Here is a 13,449-nt window from a genome sequence, read left to right as displayed (position 1 = left end):
TTTAATCAACAGTCAGGGCATGAATTTTTAAGGATAAGAGAAATATATGGAATGTGGGGGTTTTGCTGAAAGGAAAGCAGTATGTGGCTCCTGGTGAAGGATGGAGTGATGTAGACAGGCAAAGGTTAAATTATAAGTAATGCTTCTGGCTCATTAGATGGACTGGGAGTATTCCTGGTTAGTCAGTCTGTGGACATGATGTCATGAACCTTGGAGTATTCATATCCTCAGCCCCAAAATGACCACAGAACTTATTTTTCTAGGACCTTTGTCTTAATTGAAAATTATTTAGCAAAGGTCATTCTGAATTCCCAGACTGCTTCATATCTTAATGTTTCCTTCATTGTCCTTTTCTCAAAGGGTAACATCTCTTCATTATTGTTTTTAAGTTTTCTCAACCTACTACTTAACAGATATAAAAATAGACAGTGCATACTTTGCCCCTTCCCATGCAGGGTTTATAATCTAGCTTAATCTCTTCTTTTGCAGTTCAATTTTGATACCAGGATCACAAGCACATGTGGAGAACAAAGAACAAGTACAAGATGGTACATAAAGAATGGATGAAATCAGACTAAGAGATAAACATGAGACTGAGTATGAGGCTGAGGAAACAGTTCTGGGAATAAAACATTTGTCATGCAAGCCTGAATACCTGAGATCAGATCCTCAAAGCACATACAAATAGCCAAAGTCACTAATACACATCTCCAATCCCAGAAACCCACTATGAAATGGGAAGCAGAAAGAGAGGTTGCCTGAAGCTCAGGGACCAGCTAGGCAGAAATGCAGTAACAGTGAATACCAAAAGACCTTGTCTCAAACAAGTCAAGGATTAACACACAACATTCTCTTCTATCCTCCACACTTGTATCCCCAGTCCTGCCCCACTTACATATATATAGCATCCATGTACACACACACACACACACACACACACACACACACACACATACACACACACACACACACACACACACACACAGCACAGCACAGCACAGCAAGACAGAGAGAGAATTGTTGGTCTTGGATTGTGTCCTTGTAAGACTAAAAAGACAAAAATGTGGAAGACAAAGAGAAGTGTTTCTGGCATGCATACATTCAAATTTTTTGCATATGATGCCAACACTGAGTTCGCCATTAAACAGGAACATGATTTACCTGCTGAAATAAAAAGACAGAGTGCCCCAGAAAGCAGAATAAAGCATTTTAGAAATTGAAATCTTGCTTTCATCTTTCAAAAGAAGGACATTGGGATTCTGCAAACCATTGCACTACCAGTTTCTCTTCTAGTTTAGAAATCTCAGACAGATAGACTTCACCTGACTCTCTCCTTGTTTGCTAAGGCACTGAAAATAATTAAATATATCATAGACAGGGTCTGTCACATTAAAGGGGGCAGGACCTCAACTAAGTGCAGCTTCAACATACAACCTCAAATCTTACCCCCCCCCCCAATTTCCCTGGTTTGAAAATCTCTTAACTGATGAAGAAGCATAGCTTTTAACATGAACAAGTACTTCATCCAGTCTCAGGACTCCAGACTCCTAAGAGTGCATTTTATACACATAACATTAAAGGTGCTAAAGTAATTGGAATAGAACATGGTTCTACTATAATAAATTTTACATGCTAATAAAATATTTGAAAAAAACAAATAAAATAAATTAACACATTGATTAAGAGTAATTTTAACAATGAAACAGGAAATGAAGTGATGTTCATCAGTTTGGATTCTGCATTATAAAATATTAGAAACACTTCATCCATACTTTTTTTCCCTTTTTCCTTGTCTAGAAACAGAATGTCATGAAAATCTAGCATAGTTATTTCTATTATCAGAGACTCTGTTGTGTAACCAGGCACTAAGAAGTAATCTAATAAAGAAATGTTGAGCCATTAATTAAACATACACATTTTGTTTTTATTTTAATTTTTGAAATTAAGATGTTACAGTTGTGTTTGTAATGGTGTCATCCAGAATGTTATACCTGGACCTCTGCTCCACAGAATGATCATGGATTGCTGTAGTTTTGTTTTAACAAGTGTTGAGAATTGTTCCTTTGTTTTGTTTTTTGAGTAACCTGCACTGACCTACACACTGTGGTCTGTGTGTGCCTGAGGTTTCAAACAAAATCCCAGACATGTGTGCAAAATGACACAAGAGGAACGGTAGTTTACATCAAGAGAAAGACTTGCTTAATGAGGATTTTTTTTTCTTTAAGCAAACTTCATATATGCTTGAAAACTCTTTTAAAGACTTACATTCCAGAGAAGAGAAGAGGCAAACTGGACCACCAGGAAGCTAGATCAAAGATGCCAGAAGTTAAGAAGAGTATATACCTAGGTCTAAGTTTAATTTTCCCTAGGGGAACATTAATATAGAGTTCTCAGGCAAAAAGAAGCAGAAACTCTAAGCAAGAACGTTGAACAGAAAGGTCTTTCTGCACAGACTCATTTCTTTTCATTTTACCTTAAGTGAAAAGGAAGAAAAATATATGTTAATAAAGCTCTGTTTTCTAAGTCAAACCCACTGGATTTAATGCCCACACTGCCCTGAGGACTGTAATATTTTTTGGCAATTCCTTCTTTATATACAGAGTGAAAAAATTATTTCCTCTGGATATGTAAGGGTTTGTGACAGGACTTAAGTTGTGGTTGGTTAATCTCAGGTTTAGGGAAGATGATGCTCTGTTCTTTGCCTTCTATTTAACAAAGGAATGATGTGGCTTCCTGCATCATTTGCTGCTGCCTTGTCTCCCACAGAAGGGAAAGAGGAAAGGTGACTTCAATACTGCAAGGAATCACCCCAACTTTCTCCTAAGCCAACTCCGTTCTCTAATGAAAATCCTTCAACACATACCCTTTCCTGTCAGGATTTAGAACAAACTCTAGAACATACTTTAGTGCACCTGTTATCCTGGATTTTCTCTCCTAGCCCCATCTTTCTACATTGTCAGCCATCTTCTTCAAATATGGTGGCCCTCATTTCATTTCTGTTGCTGTAATAACTAATCTAAAAAATAAAACCTTTAGGGAAGAAGAAAGTTCATTTCTTATCACCATTCTAGATTATAGTGTACCATTGTAGGGAATTCAAGGCAGGAATTTCAAACAAAGAGTCACATCATATCCATAGTCAATAGGAATAAGAAATATGCATGCTCACATGTTCATTTCTTATGCTCAGTTCTATTTCTCCATTTTTATGCATCTCAGGACCCCTTGCCTAGGCAATGGTGCTGCCCCCAGCAGGCACACCAATTAACTCAAAACAATCCCCCCATTAATATGCCTACAAGCAAACCCAATGCTGATAATTCCTCATTGACACTCTTCCCAGGTAATTCTAGGCTGTGTCAAAATGACAAGGCTAGCTGTCTAACTGGTCTGGGGAGAGCAAAGGAAACCATGAGTATGTGTAGTACTAAGTGAATATGTTAATGACATAAGACAGCCATGCTAAGGACTCTATCCTCAGAGAAATGGAAAAATAGCAAAGCCTTCTCACCAGAATGAGACTCAGAGGAATTGAAAAAACTTCCTCTCTGGTCCATGTGTTGAATACTGATAGGATGTGCAAAAATATGTCCAACATAGCTCTCTGTACTAGGATATTTATGAACTGGAGACTGCTCTCCTACAGAGACTGCTCCTACTGAGATTAGCCAAACCTGTCTCCTTATGTAGCTGCATACCATTAGCTCTTCTTCCTTGTTTATCTGTATGTGATAACCCTCTCCCCAGTTCAGCTGTATGCAATAACCCTGCCTCTCTGTTCAGCTCTATGTAATTAGCACTCTGAGCTTAGCTTCATGGGAGAGCCCAGACTATACCTTCTCTCTCTCTCTCTCTCTCTCTCTCTCTCTCTCTCTCTCTCTCTCTCTCTCTCTCTCTCTCTCTCTCTCTCTCTGTGTGTGTGTGTGTGTGTGTGTATGTGTGTTCTTTATGCCCTTTCACTTCAATCAGATCAAGTCCCTGAAGTGATACTCAATACAGAATCACTACAGAACTGAGCATACAGAACTACTCAGAAGTCCTCAAAAACAAAACAACAACAAAAAGACATATCCTCTCTTTCTTGCCCCTTGGATTATCATTTGATCATTCCAGTGAATTTTCCCTCTCTTCTTATGCTTCATTTCCAATTTCTACTTTCTCTGAGAAGCATTCCTCAGCCTTCCCCATTCTGAAAGGCATCCTGTTGAACTCATATAATACTATGTGTCGTCCCCATTGTGGCCCATCTCTTTTTTTCTTTTCTTTTTTTTTCATTTTTTTTCTTTTCTTTTCTTTTTTCAAATAGCAACTGTTTATTGAAAGAAGCAATAGAAGGCTAAGGATGCTGCCCTCAGGCCTGGATGTGGCTCTTTGCACTGAAGGCTAGGTAATAGATCACTATGCCAATTACCGCAGCCAGCACTTTCGCAGAGGCCCACGGCCCATTCCAGGTGCCCCTTTAGTCCACACTGACTGTAAACAGAGGCGGGATGATGGAAACATCCTCATTATTTCTCTGAGCCTTCCTTAGGAGGCTGTAGGACTCTTCATCGAAGAATCTGACTTCATAAGTGCCTGTGTGGGCGCTCTTATGCTCCAAGCTCCATGAAACCTGATATCGGCCCACATCCTGGCCCCGGGTTACAGGAAATTGTTTTCCACTAACGTCAGCATAAAGAGCCATGTTCTGCACACTGTTCTTGCAAGTCAGTGAGATCTCCACGATGAATACGGTCTCTGTAGAAATGATGCATCTGAGGTTGCATAGTAAGAAGGGGTGATCTGGGGCTCCAGGCAAGCCTCTGCTGAGCAGCAAGATAAGCCGGACAGCAGGAGTAGCGCCACAGCGCCAAAAGATGCCATCGCCGCCATCGCCTCTTCTCTGCCGAAGGGAAAAGAGCGTGACCCATCTCTTCCATTTCCACTACTCTGTGAGCACAGTTGTATTTCATTGTTATCACATTGTCTTAGTCAATGTTCTACTGCTGTAAGGTGACACCATGACCAAGGCATCTCTTATACAAGAAAATACTTAATTGAGACTTGCTTAGAGTTCAGGAGGGTTAGTCCACTATAATCATGATAGGAAGCATGGCAGCACACAGGCAGAAATGACACTTGAGAAGTAGCTAAGATCTACATCCTGACCCATTGACATAGACTCTAGGCTTGAAATGGGCTTTTGAAACCTCAATGCCCACCCAGTGACACTTCCTCCAACAATGTCTCATCTCCCAATCCTTTCAATAGTCCCACTCCCTGGTCACCAGGCATTCAAATCTATAGGCCTATGGGGCCATTCTTATTCAAACCACCACAATTAGTACCTAACACAATGTTTGCTATAATATTTAGAGAATATGTTTGGCTTCTGAAAAATAAAGCAATAAAAATCTTCTTTTCTTTTGTTAACAGCAAATAAACAAAAATTTCTCAATTAAGTTCCTAAATTCCAAGTGCTTTTGTTGGTACAACCCATGGCTGCAGCTCCTGAGAAATACCCTACTTCTTTTTCTTGCTTATTTTAAAGAGAAAAAACACTTTTTAGCTCTAAACATCTAAAGTCAAAATTCATTTTCTATGAACCTTTGGTTCAATAATTCACTTTGACATGTTTTAGATTTAAAAAAATACTAAAATAAAGACTACATAAGGTAATTTTTAGGAAACCCTAAGGACTTTGTGACACATATTTATATTCCTCTGTACAAAAAGAAATAGGAACCCAGGTGTGGAACACACACCTGTTATACCAACACACATTAAGCTGAGGCAGAAAAGTATTGAGACTGAAGCTAGCCTTAGTTCACAGTGAGATTTTAGGCCACTCTGATTTAGACAGTAAGACTCTGCTTCTAGAAAAAAAATAATAAAAGAAGAAAGAAAGTATAAATCAGAGTTTTCTGAAAGGCTTTTTGACTCATGAAATATGATCTCTTAGCACCAGTGATTTTGGTTGAATCCAAGATGGAAGATAAGACATAAAAGGATGTGTGTGCATGTTTGCTTCCTTTACATGATTCATCTATCAACAGATTTTATATTCTGTCATTGGAAAAGGCCTCCCTCCAGCTACATCAGTACAGAGAAGTAGCTACCATGGCCAGTCCATCTCATGTGCTTTCTAAGAAAGTGTTGGTGGCTTATTCAATCTGTTTTTCACATAGAAGAATGATTGATTTTTTTAAAGATTTATTTGTTTGTGTGTGTGAAAGTTTTCCTTCATGCATCCATATGCACCACATACTTGCAGTGCCCAAAAAGGCCAAAAGGGAGTTTTGGATAGCCTAGAACTAGAGTTACAGACAGCTCTGAGCTGCCATGTAAGTGCAGGAAAATGAATTCCGATCCTTTGTGTATGCAGCAAGTGCTCCTAACCACGGAGCCATTTCTCTGGCCCAACTAATGATTTATTTTTGGGAGGAAGAAACAGGTACAAAATGAGACAGCTGATTATAAATTTCACCATATTAAAGATGTGCTTCCCTGGGATAATTTTCTTTTAGAAGAAAGTAAGCTATCCTCATGCCTCCTTTTATACATTCAAAGAGTGTGGAGCCCCTTCCCTGCTTAGGGACTGAGGACTCCAAACAAGCTATGTCCTTGTCCTCACAACACTTAACAAAAGGTGTCACCCATAGTTTTAGAAAAAGAACATAATCACAGAAGGTAATAAGCACCAGAAGAGGATTAAGACTCTAGTATCATGTACCATGTGTTATTCACATTCAATAATCTATTGCTGTAAATTCTTCCAACACTAATATATTCATATTTGCCCTTCCTAATGACATCTAAGCAGATTATCTTAACTGCTTCTATACACACAACACTCTTTCTTTAGATTTGTCATAGCATAGTAATAAATCCATTTTGCAATGTGATTCAGTTTACCTATATAAACTTATAACAAGTTTTATAAAACCATACCTACTGTTGCTACATCTGTATCCTTGTATTTTCTATTTTGTAATATATTACTAAAAGTAACTCCAAAAATCCTTTAATGAGCAAAACATGTGTGATGATAATAAACGATCTTGTTTGGGGATTTAGCTCAGTGGTAGAGCGCTTGCCTAGAAAAAAAAAAATCTTATGTCTGGAGTAAAACATGGAAATTAAATTAAGGATTGGGAGTGTGACAGCAAATCATCGTTTATCAACTTGACAGGATTTGGAATAAACTCAAACCCAAGCCTCTGGACAGTCTATTTTCTTAATCAAATTATTTGAATCAGAAAGACCCATGCTAAATCTGGGTGGCATTTTCTGGTGGCAGCTTACATAAGAAAGCATGAAAAAATAAAACTTTTTTATTTTGCCTGTTTACCTTCATTCTTGCTGGCAAGTTCATGTATTGTATTGCTGCTGTATTTCTTCATTGACATTAGAACCAGCTTTCTTCAGACTGCAATGGAAACTGAAGACCAACAGTACTCCAAGAATCCTCCAGGCCTTCAAAGCCAGATGGAGACTGCTGAGATCTCCAGCCTCATGGACTTAGTAACTACAGTATCCTCATCCTTTTCAGTGTGAGAGAGCAACTGTTGGACTACCCAGATTATATTGCCTAAGCCTATCTAATAAAGCCCCAACTAGTTAATATTTCTTCATTCTGTTAGCTTTGTTCCTTTACAGAACCCTGACTAATACAGAGAGTGACTCAGGTTTAAATTTATATCTACTCTCTACTAAGCCTTGAACAATTTAATCAACCTATTCATCCTCTCTAAGCCTCAATGACCTTGTACTAAGAGGGATGAAAGTTAATTTATCTACCTATAGAAGAGAATAAGAGACATGCCTGTGAAAATATTATAAGCCAAAGAATGAAATAAATGTTATAATTTTTAATCTAGCCAAAGAAGTTAAAAATAACACTTGAAAGAAAAATAAAAACTTATTGAACTGTGGTCAGCTTTAGCAAACAATGAGTAGAGACAACTTCAAGGGAAGTCAATAGACATCTCAGACTACCTAAATGAATTATTTCATGGGATAGGGTGATAGTAGAATGAGTTACCAAAATAATATTTTTATTTGTTTACAGAAGAGAATACCACCCTCTGTATTGAAATGTAGCTAGGGTGTGTCCCACCCCAATCCACCCAAGAGGAAAATATAAACTATTTTTGAGATCTTACCAAATCATATGATACTACAGGTGAAGTCAGATAAATAAATCTGGAATGACTATTTCAGTAAAAGCTCTTTCCAGTGCTGTGTCCAGAAGGATGAAACAACCCTGGTTGCTTACAGGGTTATATTGAGCATCTCAGTGAAGTTGGTTGGATTACATCCACTGCTATTCTACTTTATGTGTGTCTTAGTCAATATTCTATTGCTGTGAAGAGACACCATGATCAAGGCAATTCTTTTAAGAGAAAGGAATTAATTGGGGCTTGCTTTAATTTTCAGAGGCTTAGTCCATTTTCATCATGGTGGGAGGATGGCAGCACACAGGCAGATGTGCTGTTGGAGAAGTAGCTAAGAGTTCTACATATGGATCCACAAATAGTAGAAGTAGAGAACCACTGGACCTGGCTTGGGCCTTTGAAACCCCAAAGCCATCCCCAGTGACACACTTTCTCCAACTAGGCTGCACCTCCTAATCCTTCTCAAGCAGTGCCACTTCTTGAGGACTAGACATCCAAATCTGTGAGGCTATGGGGACATTCTTATTCAAATTGCCACAAGGTGCCTCCCTGGTTGCAGAGTCAACCACAATTTCACCTTCTGTCTACCTTGACCTTTAGATTAGGGTCTGCCACAGGGAGATTTTCAATGCCCTTTAGCAAGATGAGTTCAATAGACCCAATTTCAAACCTTCCAGGACCATAATCTTAATCAAATCTTTCATCCAAAATACTTACATGAATCCTAAGTTCACTTAGTAGGGGCAGGAGGTCTACATAGTACCAAAAGGAATTAAGAGATTTGACTTCTATAGATTTTATTTTTACATAGTCATCTAGAAGTTGTAGTGAGTAAGCATAAAAACCTTCCATCCACAAATCATAGTAAAAGCTCATATTCCTCAAATTCTGAGGTGGTTCAATAGCAAGGGGAAAAAAACCAAATCTACATAACAACTTGTTCCTGAATCTGCTTCTAGATAGAAATGATACTAGGGATGACTCCCAGAGATTTGTGACTCCTACCACTGAGGTTCTGATTAGCCTTATGGACCTGCCACTAGAGTTGAACAAATAACTGAATGAAATGAATACAGTTTCACTATATGCACTGAATTAAATAGACAAATGATCAGGGTTCAGTACAGAGCTATATGATGCATAAGTAATTAGAGACAGAGACTGTACATTTTTCAGCTGGAAACAAATGTTGGCTCCCATTAAAATTTCAGCAAGAATGTTGATCCATGTCACAAAATGTTTTATCAAATTCTCAGGCAGCCAGATCAATCAGCCTTTGGCTTTCCTCTGTCATTTATGGGCAATCCAAGGGAATTTTTATTGCCTTAAGAGCTTTTGTAGTTCACACATAGAATGATGGCAAGCATTTCTTTCTGCTCTGGTGGCTGTATTCCTAGCATCAAGCTTGTGGTATCAGACTGCTGCATCAGTAGTATCGACTATCAGTAACTCTAATCCTGCCATGATACTGAGGAACTGTAGGCAGATTGTCATTTCCCAATCTGTATATTCACAATGGTACAATAAGGATCACACATGTTACCATATTTCAAAGATCCTTTCAATCTGAGCTCTGAATTCCTTTTGCCTACTCAGGTTCTTACCTCAGACTTGACTCCCTGCACATAGCATACCATTTACTGCCTATGGTGGAACATGTCCTACTGCATCTCTGGAAACAAGTAAATTAATGACTGCTTTTCTGAGACACTCTACCTTTCTCTCTTTTCTGCCTAGAGGACACATCCTTATTTTCACTCCCTGACTCAAATAAACACTATCTACTCTCTGAGTTCTTACCCTCTTGTCAAGAATTCACAACATTTTTAATACATTCTAGTACATAGAAAGAAACCCACATCTCCCATAGATTTGAGTCTCTGTTGAACTCTATACAATCTAGCATATGAACTAGTACATGAGTAATTTAAATAAATACTTTTATCTCTTTTTCCCAAAGTATAGTGAATGCACTAGAGGAATTTATAAGGATAAAAAGTGAAGGTAGAAGCACATCTATCTGACTGGATACCAACAAGGATGTCATGAAGTTAAGCTCTTCCTTTCTTTCAGAATGACTAACTTGTGCTTGAATGTGGCTACTGTCAGGCAACAGAATCATCTTCTTTATGACACAAGAATGAATTCTTACTTTTTTGATACTGATTTTAATGTTGGAGCCAACTAGGTTTCCTAGTGGCTATAACCAGCAATACTGCATAAGAGGTTGATTGGACCACAAGCCTGAGTATCAGGTGTTTGTGAGGGTCTAAACTTGACTATAACTAGCAAGAGGGAGGTCTTTTGCTCGACCTCTTGGCATTGTTATAAATAGACCTTTAGAATAAAGTTCTGGGCTGGGGATAAGAATCCAGGCCCACTCAAGCTTATCCCAGGTTTTTTTCTCTGTTTCTCTCCCCACCTATTTCTAACTAAGTCTCTTATCCCTCATTCCTCAAGAGTCCCTGGGGTAAATAATTGTGGGGACTGGTTCCACACACAAACCTATAATTTTCTTCATATTCTCAGTAATACATAATATACAACAAAAATTAAAGACCCCAATTTAGATTTTACTTAGGCATCCCAGGAAAAATTCATGTGTTTCATTTTGTTGACAAAATTTATATGAGTCAAAGGGGCAGGTGAAACATAGGAATCACTTGCATATACTGTTTTGTTCAATGTGAAGTTGTACATTTTCACTATCATAACCAAAATTAATAAAAAGCTAGTCCCTGTTAAATGTTCCATTTAGCATTGTTGTGCCTGCTCCTAGGGTTCAGGTACACTGATAAATAGGCATGTGTGCTTAAGTAATTAAGAAAGAAGAAATTTGAATCCACAATACTTGACAATTTGGGTGATTTACACAATGATTTCTGTAGGACCTTAATGGAAAGTCTTTCCTATCAAGTGCAGGAAAGGTTTCTCAGAAGACTTGGGAAATGGGGTAGTGTTTCAACTAAAAGTCAAGATAACAAAAGGACATTGAACTTAAATCAGAAAATTAAAGTCGGGACAAGAGAGATATCTTGGGGACAAAGAGTGCTTGCTATTCTTGCAGAAGACCTGAGTTCAGTTTCCAGCATTCCTTTAAGTAGCCCGCAACTACCTGTAACTCCAGTGCTAATGGATCTGACACCCTCCTTGGCCTTTGTAGCACCCACACTCATTTGCACTACACACACACACACACACACACACACACACACACACACACACTTTAAAATACAATAAATCTAAAAATAAAGTGAAAGTCTAAGCAGAGGACCACGTAGGCCCATTTTCTTACTCACATTCTGTGTCTGGGTCTCCCCTCTAGTACCATGAGGATAATAAGATCTACCTATCCTCTGTCCCTCTCATACTTGCAGCACTCAAACAAGAGAGAATAGAGACAAATATTTCCAAATTATAAACCACCATACAGTGAGACATGGAACATTGTTACAAGTAGTCAAGTATATATAATAGCTTATGGCAAAGAATACATTATTTTCCTTAGTTGGTTTTGTTGTCTTGACTCTCAGCAATCAATCAACTTTCTCTGTGTTCAGTTAACTATGTTTCTCATAAAGGTTCTCATACAGAAAGTTTTACATGTAACCAGCACAGGATAAACAAGCTGGTGCTAGAAAGGGTCATGTCAAAGAAAAGTAACTTTGTTCTCTTCATAAGTAAACCTGCTTTCTTGTTAAGGAATCTCCAAGAAGTGGACCATTTTTCCCCATTTTCCCATCATTTTTCCCTCTCAAAAACATGAACCCTGAACTCTCTGCATCTGGCCCAGAGTATACAATGCTGTGGATATCACTCTGTGTAAATAAAATGCTGATTGGCCAGTGGCCAGGCAGGAAGTATAGGCTGGACAAACAGAGAAGAGAATTCTGGGAACAGGAAGGCTGAGGCGGAGAGAGCTGCCAGCCACCGACATGACAAGAAGGATGTAAGGTACAGGTAAGCCATGAGCCATGTGGCAACATATAGATTAATAGAAATGGGTTAATTTAATGTAGAAGAAGTAGATAACAAGAAGCCTGCCATGGCCATACAGTTTATAAGTAATAAAAGTGTCTGAGTGATTATTTTTACATGGGTTGTGGGACTGCTGGGGCTTGGTGGCACCTGGAGAGAAACTCTCCAACAATTAATGGTGCCCAATGTGGGACAAGAGTTTCCACCTAAAACCTTTAAAAAAAGATTCTAAAACTTGAGCTAAAAACAGTTTCCTAGTCATCTCTCTCAAGTTAGCGGCAGCCTGCCAGTTTGAACTACTATGGTGGGTTCCTGGTGTATGTGTTTGACATGCAGTGTGGGGGGAATGAGGAGTCTACAAACAACACTTTACTCTGCTGTGTGGTGGATTTAGCCTTAGCTAGTTTTTTAAAAAAACAAGGTTTCTAGGCTATGCACTGCTTTGATAGAACTGCTTCTGATAATTGATGGTACACATAGCTCCAGACCCAGAGCTGGTGGTAAACTGTACCATCACCATGTTGGGAAGCTGAGGGGGACAGAACCAACAGCCACAGTGGCATTTCAGTCTTAGAAATGCTGCACTTTAAAGCAATTGATTCACAATAAGACAAATTCAGATGGAACAAGACTTTAAATGCCTTATAATGTGTGTAAAAATGTATGTGGGCTTAAAAGAGAGAGAAAAGGGAATATATACAGTTATATAAACAAATAGTTTTTAAAAATAAGATATTTAAAAAGACAGTAAAGGTAGTATAAAAAAATAAGCCATGTAAAGATGGATATTACACAGATTCTGGATTGTATTGTCTTTGGGGTATTTAACTGAAAAGAGATATTTGATTGTAAAAGCAGCAGAGTTAAGCCATTATGTATATTTTAAAAACACCTTGACTTCAAAATTTGAATCTAAAGATATGTTGCTTTGGAAAGGATGCTCTGCTTTTGTTTCCACAAAAGCCAGAGGCCATGGATTTGTTCCAGATTAAGAAACATCAGGTTTGACTAGCAAAGATCTCCTGAAAGGTCTCCCATGACACCATGGCCCAGATGATCCAACATCCAAAACAGTTTCAAAACAACTGGCTCAAATGATACACCTTCATGGACTACTCCATAATCCTAAAATTTTCTTTATGTCCCCATAAGATACAGCGCTCCCCTCCAGCAGGAAGTAGTAAGAAAAACTATGCCCAAATTCCCAATTATATCAAGCTGGCTTTGGAGATGGAATTGGCTCACTCCATCTCTAAACTCAGACATATTGATAAAAAAAAAGTTAAAAGATTCTTGTGTCCCAAATCAGAAGAGC

The 13,449-nt window shown here is 38.4% G+C and overlaps 1 pseudogene; it reads right to left on the bottom strand.

Moving 5' to 3' along the window:
• Positions 1–4,351: 4,351 nt before the first annotated feature.
• LOC118586316 lies at positions 4,352–4,887 on the bottom strand (annotated as a pseudogene).
• Positions 4,888–13,449: the final 8,562 nt, after the last annotated feature.

The sequence above is a fragment of the Onychomys torridus genome, chromosome 6, assembly GCF_903995425.1.
Source record: "Onychomys torridus chromosome 6, mOncTor1.1, whole genome shotgun sequence".
NCBI lineage: Eukaryota > Metazoa > Chordata > Mammalia > Rodentia > Cricetidae > Onychomys > Onychomys torridus.
The sequence above is the reverse complement of the archived record's forward strand: the minus strand, read 5'-3'. Positions and strand labels throughout refer to the sequence as shown.